The sequence below is a fragment of the Fukomys damarensis genome, unplaced genomic scaffold (assembly GCF_012274545.1).
Source record: "Fukomys damarensis isolate Sample0158 unplaced genomic scaffold, DMR_v1.0_HiC HiC_scaffold_15, whole genome shotgun sequence".
In the NCBI taxonomy this organism is placed as follows: domain Eukaryota; kingdom Metazoa; phylum Chordata; class Mammalia; order Rodentia; family Bathyergidae; genus Fukomys; species Fukomys damarensis.
Genome location: NW_022900927.1, coordinates 52,862,862 through 52,872,432, shown reverse-complemented (window position 1 = coordinate 52,872,432; position 9,571 = coordinate 52,862,862).

The window sequence follows — 9,571 nt, the reverse complement described above, 5'->3', positions numbered from 1 at the left end:
AACATTCCACAATTCAAATGGTTTCTCAGTAAAATTAAAAGGAAATTCCTCTGTTCACTAAAATCTCCTCATGCGTTCCTTACACTAAAAGATATGGCTGGACTGATCTTAATTATCATGAACACTTGCATCAATACAATATCATAAATTTCATGAGTTTACCCTACTTCCAAGTCCTAGTCCACAAAACTGAAGCCTTCCATAGCCCTTGAGAAACTGCAAAAGAAATATTTAACTGTCACTGCAATATTCACAACTTTGTTTTAACTTCATGGTGTTCAATTCAAATCTCTGAAAACAGCAGTAGTGTCCTTTGTACTTAGTTTCTGAGGCATAATATTTGCAAAATATTCATCTAAGCTTTTGCATACCTTTCTCTTCCACAATTAAGAAAGAAAAGTAGTCACTAGATAGATCATTGGAAAGTAAGTCAGTAAACACTGCAGTGTTGGCCTTTTCAAAGGTAACAGCTATGACAAATGCTTTACATTTTAATCATTATCTTGAGCTTTGCTTTGTTTTATGAACCTTTTCTCTATTTTTAGAATTTAAGAAACTCTAATCAAAAATGTCTACGCAAATATTCATTTATAGTCACATTTGTATTTAGGAATGTGTAAACATACATTTTGAGAATTTGGAACAAATTTCAACTCAAAGTTATATAAAGAAAATTAATAAAAACAAATATTTCGTGTGTCTAAAACTCTGTGCTACTTAAAATTCACCCAGGACTTCTGACTCTTTAGCTACCTTTCCCTTAAGAGTCAAAGTTTAGAAAAACTCTTTGCCTGGTTTTTACACTTCATTTCTGTTTCCCTTTCCTTTAACACCATTAACTCCGACTCAGTTCCTAATCCTACTGTACAACTGAAACCATTCTTTTACATTTTATTACTGGGGAATCCTTGCTGCTAATTTGAACCATTTAATGCACACTCTACTGTCGCACTAAAAAAAATTGCAATTTCCTTTCTTATAGTAATATCCTGGCCCAAGAAACAGCTTCTCCCCTCTCAGCTTTATGCTCTACCCAGGCCCCCCGACGATTAAAAACACACGAGAAACAGCACTGCTCCCCTTTTCAGACACCATCTGAAAACTTTGATCTTGAATTCCTAACCTCCAAAATTGTGACAAAAAATTTCTATTATTTATAAATTACTCACAGGTAGATTTTTTTTTATAGAAGCACAAACGTTAATTTTCCTGTTCTAGAATTCAGTTATTAGTGCAATCATAGCGTATGTATCCTTTCATTTACTGAAGAGTATTTTGAGAATTATTCTCACTGTGACTACATCAATAGATCATTCCTTTGTATTAGTATGTGTGTCTCTTTTTAAAAATAAAAGTCTATTTGCATAACCAGGGAAGATTTATGAATCCTTTGAAAACTAAGGTGACGTCCTCGAAGTGCCCTGAAATCTTGAAGACCTCTGTAGTATCAAAGCATAGAAGACCCCATGATTTCTGACAGCTGAAGAATTTTGTTTGGCTTATGGTGATCTCCATTAGTCAGGAAGGAACATAAGAAGACATTTTATGTCCATTTGTAGTTAAACCTATTTTAAATCAGTTTATGGCAAACAACTTGCCTTAGGTTTGTTGTTGTTGTTGTTGTGTGTGTGTGTGTGTGTGTGCATGCTAACATTTAATAAAGTTGTTGATAGGTTTAAAATGTTATCACTTTACTGCCCGTTTTCAGTTGGTACTGTTTTTATTGTTATCCCATTTTCCTTCTTTTCCTTAATTGAATATATTTTAGATTTTTATTTTAGTATGCCAATTTTTAACATATATGTGCCTCTCTGTTGTACTTCTAGGTGTTGTTCTAGCAATTCAAATAGACATACTCAAATCATTTTAGACAATTTAGAGGTTATATTGTAACTGGCTCCATTTTGATAACACAGGTTTGAATAAATAATTTCTTCAGACCTACTTACTTAAAGGAATTTTTCCCAAACCATGGCCCAGTGTTATATTCTACACTGGTGGGAAATATGGCAATAGCCTCCGTTGGTGTGTGTGAAAAGATTATCAGTTTTTACTCATCCAAAATGTTGAGGTCAGAAACAGGCAGGCAGCTCATGATGACATGAAAAGGCTCCCCTCCCTTGGACTAGTACCCAGTGTGGTTGTTGGTGGGATTTTCCATTAATTCTTCTCCTAATCTTTTCTTCAAAACCAAGTCAGACACAAGAAAGTTCCATTGACCTATCCAGGAATCCTTTTGCCATTTTTACAGACTAAAAGTAAGTGCTTTTGAACCTTAGGTTTATGACAGCTCCTTAAGAATAAGCGCTGTTTATGGCTTTTATTTTTGAACCTTGAAACCACGGGTACTTTTCTCTGTACCCCTATTGCTCTTTACTATTTGGACAGTATTTTCTTTGACTTACTGCCAGCTTTGCTTGGTAATAAGTCTACACTTTTGTTCAGTAATTTGTATAGAATTGATTATATGTTTCAATTTCATAACATTCTTCCTACCATCCTTTGTGAGATAAATAAAATGAAGGAGATAATGTCTTTACTTGCCCATAAAAATTTTAAATTAACCCTCCCAGTAACTTTCCTCTTTACTTTTTTAAATTTTTCATTGTAGCTCATATAATTAAATTTTTGCTCGTTACCCAAACTTAAAAGTATAATCAAAGAAAGCAACAGTTTTGACTGCTTCAAATATTTCTGCATTCACAGAACTACTCCTGACAGTGTAATTGATGAATATTTTTAGAAAGTAGTAGTTCAGAAAAAGTCTGTTTAAACCATGCATTTTCATCATTTTAAAACAAAGTTTCAGCAAATACGATATACTTCAAATTGGTTGAATGAGGCAAAGGCTCAGAAAGATGAAAAATTCCACTGACACCTCACCATCCATGGTTTCACAGATATCATTAGACAAATATAGCCAATTTTTAAAAGTCAGTTGCATTTGATTTAATAAAAGTACTAAGTAATTGAACGAGATTAGATTGATATAAAAAAATCATTGAAGTTGTTTGGAAATATGAAATCTTAGAAAATCCTGTGTTGATTCTTATATTAAAGCAAGACATTACTAAACCACATCAGCTTGGGACTATTAAATAAAAATAACGCTTTCCTGAAAACAACACTGAGATTCCACCTCACCCCACAAAGAATGGCTGCTATCAAGAAATCACACAATAACAAATGTTGGCGGGGTTGTGGGGAGAAAGGAACCCTCCTCCATTGTTGGTGGGAGTGCAGACTAGTGCAACCACTATGGAAATCAATATGGAGATACCTCAAAGAGCTTGGACTGGAGGTTCCATTTGACCCAGCCATCCCTCTGTTGGGTATCTTTCCAAGAGAACTAAAAGAATCATATCACAGAGAAGTATGTGCACCCATGTTTATAGCGGCACAGTTTGTAATAGCTAAATCTTGGAAACAACCTATTTGCCCATCCGTTGGAAACTGGATAAAGAAGTTGTGGTTTTTCTATAAAATGGAATATTACTCAGCCATAAAGAGCGAGAGAATAGATTCATTCATAGGAAAATGGATACATATTGAAGATATACTCCTAAGTGAAATAAATAAGTCCCACATGTGTAAATACCAAATAGTTTCCCTGGTGTGAATATTCTGCAACAATGCATAAGATTCTAATAAGATTACTGACATTTAGAAATGGGAGGAAAGGAGCTAAAGGTGTAGGGAAGGTGTGATACGTAGGGGAAGAACAAAAAGGGAAAAGAAAAAAATGTGAGAGAATGAAAAGATGAAAATAAAGTGTTTGTAGATGGGGAGGGGAGGAGGGGGTGAAGGGAGGGCAGAGGTAAGGGGAAAAAAATGAGAATCAAGACTTGCCATGTAAAGGTACATGATCCCAACAATGAATGTAACTGTACTGTATCCCTAAATGTACCAATAAACTCAATTAAAAAAAAAAATAACGCTTTCCTCATTACTTACATTGCAGTGATCCTTGCCTTCTGTTTTCTGAGTCTATCCCCCAGGATTTTCTCTCTAATATTCACATTACTTGCATTGCAGTGATCCTTGCCTTCTGTTTTCTGAGTCTATCCCCCAGGATTTTCTCTCTAATATTCCTGAAGAGGCCTTTTCCTGCTGTTCTTCACCTAAAGTCTCCTTTTAGGAGAAGGTGTCAAGACATCGCTACAATGATTCACCTAGCAGAGCAGGTGCACAAAGGCAGGTGTTCTCTGTGTTAATTTGAATTGGGTTTACTTTATTTCTAAATGGATTTTCGGGCTTGAGAACGGTTGATGCAAATGAGTTGAATATTGAATGTGTTTTTAATTCCCTCACCCTGCTTTTCTTTCTCCATAAATTCTCTCTCTCTCCTGGTGAGAACTGGTCCAGGACAGGCCTGCAGAAGGCATGCATTTGAGGATTCTGCCACTTTTATTCCAAAAGTTCTTCCTGTCCCTCCAAATGATAAATTGGGTATTTCAATGGTCACATTTCAGGATAATGACTGTCACTATCCAAAAGTTTTGGCAAATATATCGGTAAATAGAGAAGTTAATAAAATCACACTTAATTTCTAAACTCTTGATGATTTCTGTGTGTGTAGCTCCCTTGAAAAATCTACCAGAAAGAAAAATAATGGTCAAGGTCAAATAACTTCAGAACTTTTGTACATATAAGTAGAAAACCCATACAGAAATATGGGTTCTGATATGTCATTGTGAGTTACAGAACAATGACAATAAGTATCAATGTAGACAAAATTTATTATTCACTGAATTTTGCCTGTACACAGCAAGATTGGAAGTTTTAATCCCTCTCATATATCTCCTATGTATACATATTTATATTTCCACATTTCAGGCAATTGGTTGTATATTAAATGCTCTTATTAACATTAAAGGCTATTGTTTTGTGATTTATAGGAATATAATTTGAGATAAGGAGAGACTGAGTTTTTCATGGTTACATAGTGAGTAAAGACTGAGTTCAGGGCCACCTCATTTCAAAGCAGAGGTACTTCACCTGTGCCAGGAAAGAAATGTTTGAAATGGCTACACAGATATAGGATGAATATTGAATTTTATGTGTCAGCTCTGCTTGATGCTGGTATGCAGTAGTTTGGTCAAATATCAGGCAGATGCTGGTCAAACGTTGATACTGCTATGAAGTACCTCTGTAAATGCGTAACATCTATAGTCACTGGCCTCTGCATAAAGAATACTCTTGGTAGCATAGATGGGGCTCATCCAATCATATGATGGTTTTAAAGTAATAACGGATTTGCCAGGGAAGAAGGAACTATTTCAGGACTGTAAGACAGAATGTTTCCATCTTGCCCTAAAAATTTCACACTCGAAGCCACATCAACACATGCCTGACTTTCCAGCTCACCAATTTCCATTATGAATTGCAAACTTGACATTTGTACACTAGGTGAGTCAGTTCCTTAAAATAAATCTCTGTTGTCTATGTACACACACACATACACACACACACACACACACACATACACACACATGCATGCATGTGTGCTTCATTGGTTCTATTTCTTTGGAAACTCCTCGCTGATATCAGGGTCATTCACACCTACTTTGAGATACATCATATATAGCTAATTCCTAAGGCAGTGTGTCTGCCACAAAACACCTTACCATAGATTTAACTACAATAGGACCTAAAACGTCTTCTTATGTTACCTCCTGACTAATGGAGGTCATCATAAGCCAAAGAAACAAAATTTTTCAGCTGTCAGAAATCACGGGGTCTTCTATGCTTTGATGCTACAGAGGTCTTTATGATTTCAGAGCACTACAAGGATGTCACCTTAGTTTTTAAACAATTCATAAATCTCCCCTGGCCTGCTGCCATCTTTCAAGGCTTTATACTTTTGTTCCCAAATTTTCTTTCATTACGTTAGATTCAGTTGTTGGCAATGAAAACTCACTTGAATATCCTCTGAGGGAACTTTAAATATTGTACATTTCCTAGATGGATCCTAAAGTATATTTCCTTCTGTTCTAGAGATTCTATGAATAATCTTGGTTTGTTGGAGAGCAATGCAATTCATGCTTCTTTCTGTTCGACTTCTGAGCTAATTAGAATTGACAGTAAAATACAAGATGTTCTATTAATTTGAATTTCATGTAAATTATGATTTATTTTAGCATAAACATATCTCCAACATTATACAGGAAATACTTATAAAATTGTTGTGTACTTGAAACTCAAATTGCACTAGTTACGCTACATTTTTGTTAAACTTGGCAATACTTAGCAGTAATTAAAAAAGACATTTACAAGAAATTCAAATGGAAGTATAAAATATTTCATTTGCCATTATCGTAGGGACTAAAGAAACTGACAAAATAATTAATATTTGCCAGAGTTTTACTTTACTGCTGATGAAAGTACTACAATAAGCTATGATAAGAACTGATTGAAAGAGTTTGGAGTGTTTCAGGTGGAATAATTCAATGGGGAATTTACTCAGATATAGCAGGGCTGGATGACAGATAGTCCCTTTAAAAACTAAAATACGATAATTGAAAATTTTATGAAAATAAGGAAAATGGCTCTTTCCCTCTGCTCTCTCTCTTCTTCCCTTTCTCCCTCTCTGCTCCTGCGCCCTGAATAAAGTCTCCAGTTGGAAAAAAAAAAAGGAAAATGACATTACCTTTAATTGTGACACATGTAAATAAACATTGTTAACACTGGGATGTATTTCACCCCAGCCTTCAGTGTGTGCATGCCTGTGTGAGCATGTGTGTAAATGTGCATTCCGCAGAATCAGAAACACTGATCTACACAGTGAAGAGTCGGTATCATATTTTCTCTGCTGCCTTCTGCCAGTGTCTCTACCTTTGAAACTTATCGTGTTTTTAAAATCAGTTCCCTAATAATTATTAGGGTCTGGGATAGCTGCACTAAAAATGATTATGAGTGAAGACCGGGTTATTACGAATTTGTGAACAGGAGAAAAGACAGGGAAACTCAAAGTAGTCATTCTGAGTGGCTAGAATGGTGCTTCTTGCCACCAAGCTTTCAGGAGGTGTTACAAAGGCTAGGGCTGACGTGAGGAAGCCTGAAGAGCCACCAGTGTCAGGTGTGGATTCTATCCATACACGCATGGACCATATGAGGAAATAGTGATTCTGGTGGTCTGTCTTCGTTTTTCCTGGATCTTATGTATTTCTGTATTAATTCTACACCAGGAAACTGAGGGACTCGAAGGTCCACACAATATAAACTTTAAAACATAAATTCCGCATTCAACTAATACTGACTTGGAAATACAACTAGACATTGGGTATGAAAGAGTAGGGAAAAGAAAACAGGATGTTTGCCCCTAGAGAATGCTCATTTTGTATAAACATATTAGATAATAAATACATGTAAAATATTCAGTGAAATATACAGAAGAGCAAAGGAGTTTACTATACAGGATAATAGCAATTAATGTATTTTAACTTGGAAGAGCTTTGAAATCTCTGATACGTAAATGATTAGTGATGGTATTTCTTGATAAGAAGAAAAGTGCATGCTCAATGAATAACATATATGAAGAATCTGAGATGGGAAAAAACTTGTTGTTTCAGAAGAAGTAGAAAATTACTGTTACTGAGTGAATATGGAAAGTGAGGCCTGCACCAGACAAATAGGATGGTAACACAGGAGGCCATGCCAAAAACTATGTTTGTAATTGAATTGAGGGTTGTATGCCTAAGTCTAAGAGCAAGAGACATTGCTTGTTGGAAATAAACAAGGACGTCGATAAAGAACCTTTTAAAAGAACCAAGACTGATTATGGAAAGGTACAAATTTTCAACAATGAATGTCATTATATCGTATACATTAAATGTACCAATAAAATTAATTTTTTAAAAACAGTGTAAAATTATGCTCTGTAGAAAATTTAAGAAAGTTCAGACTAGACCATTTATAGAAATATAAAATTCTGTAGTCATTTACATACAAAAGTCCCCTGGCTGTTACAAACAGATTGTCTAAGTTTGTCCATGTAAAACAGAAATATGATTTTTAATTATAAGAGAAATGATATAACAGAATTTAGGCTAATACTTTATTAACTGCTAATAAACCTAACATCCTGCTTTTCAATTCTATTCCTGGAATGTATTTATTTTTATTATATATTCTCCTCATGAATGCTGATGCCAAATATATACTTTTTTTGAAAAATGAAACTTGGAAAATTCCTGTAGTGAACAAACATAAGAAAAAGAGAGAAATAACTTAGGAAAAATTTGTAAAAATTGTACTGAATGCTTTTGCAAGGTATGCACAGCATAGTGAAATTGATAGTTGAGGCATAGGAAGCTTTGGATGATGTTTAGGGATCTGAATAAAACTCAAAGCAAAAAGCTTACTCATCTACATCATCTGTAAAAGCAAATACAAAACACATAGAACTTTGTACATAAGTGTAAGCATCAACTTATTTAATTCACAACATGCAATTTAACTGTTAAATCAGCATAAAGAAACTTCAGCCAAGAGAAGACTACATATTAATTGCAATAAATACAAACATCAGATTTAGAAACTTCAGGAGCGAAATGTTAAGACTGTTGACATTTATGCAGCCTGCAAACGTTAGAAATCAGAGGATTCTCTGTAATGAGAACACCATAAGTGTATTTTATGATACATTTGCTTGCTGCAGTAAAAGCCTCTTTTGATTTCAAGTGTTTTCTTTAGCAAAAAAATATTTGCTAAGGTGGAAAATTTATGCAGTCTCCATGTGATGTACACACTGTGTGGTTAAAAAGTAAATGAAATTTGTAAGAGAATATATTAATCTTTTGATACAAAACAACAATACTGAAAAATCTTTACAACCGTTTTAGAATTGCAAAATATGAGGGAGGTAGTAAGAGATGCCCATCGTACCCTATTTCCTCCCACACACACTTTGCCATCATCGATGTCTAGCATTAGTATGCGACATTTGCTATTATTAATGCATCACTAATAATACAGTATTAACCAAAGCTGAGCATTAATACTAAAGTTCACTATTTTTGTACAGTTCTGTGCTTTCACAAGTGCATATTGTTTTGTATCGACCATGAGAGGATTAAACAAAACAGTCTCATTGTTCTAAAAATTCCCCGTGCTTCACTTGTTCACACCTCTCCACCTCGTCCAAAACTCCCTCAACCATTAATATTTACTGACTTCATTGTGTTATCTTTTCAGAATGTAACACATTTGGAATCATACAATACGCCAACTTTACATTTGGCTTCTTTTACTCAACAGTGTGCATTCACTTTTTCTCTAAGTCTTTTCAACTTGCTAGCTCAGGCTTTTTTTAAATTCCTGAATAATTGTACATCAATAAAAATGTTATATTTTTATCCATATACATATTGAAGGATGCTTTGAATGCCTGTAGTTTGGGGAACTTACGAATACAATTTATGTAAATAGTATTACTACTTCATTTTTCCCGTCCCTTTATCGCATTGTTTCATATCGTTTTATTTATCCACATCTATATAAGCTAGTAGGACTTTGAGGAAACCAGTATTACTTCGAAGAAAAGTATAGTTAAAAATAGGGGAAATGAGAT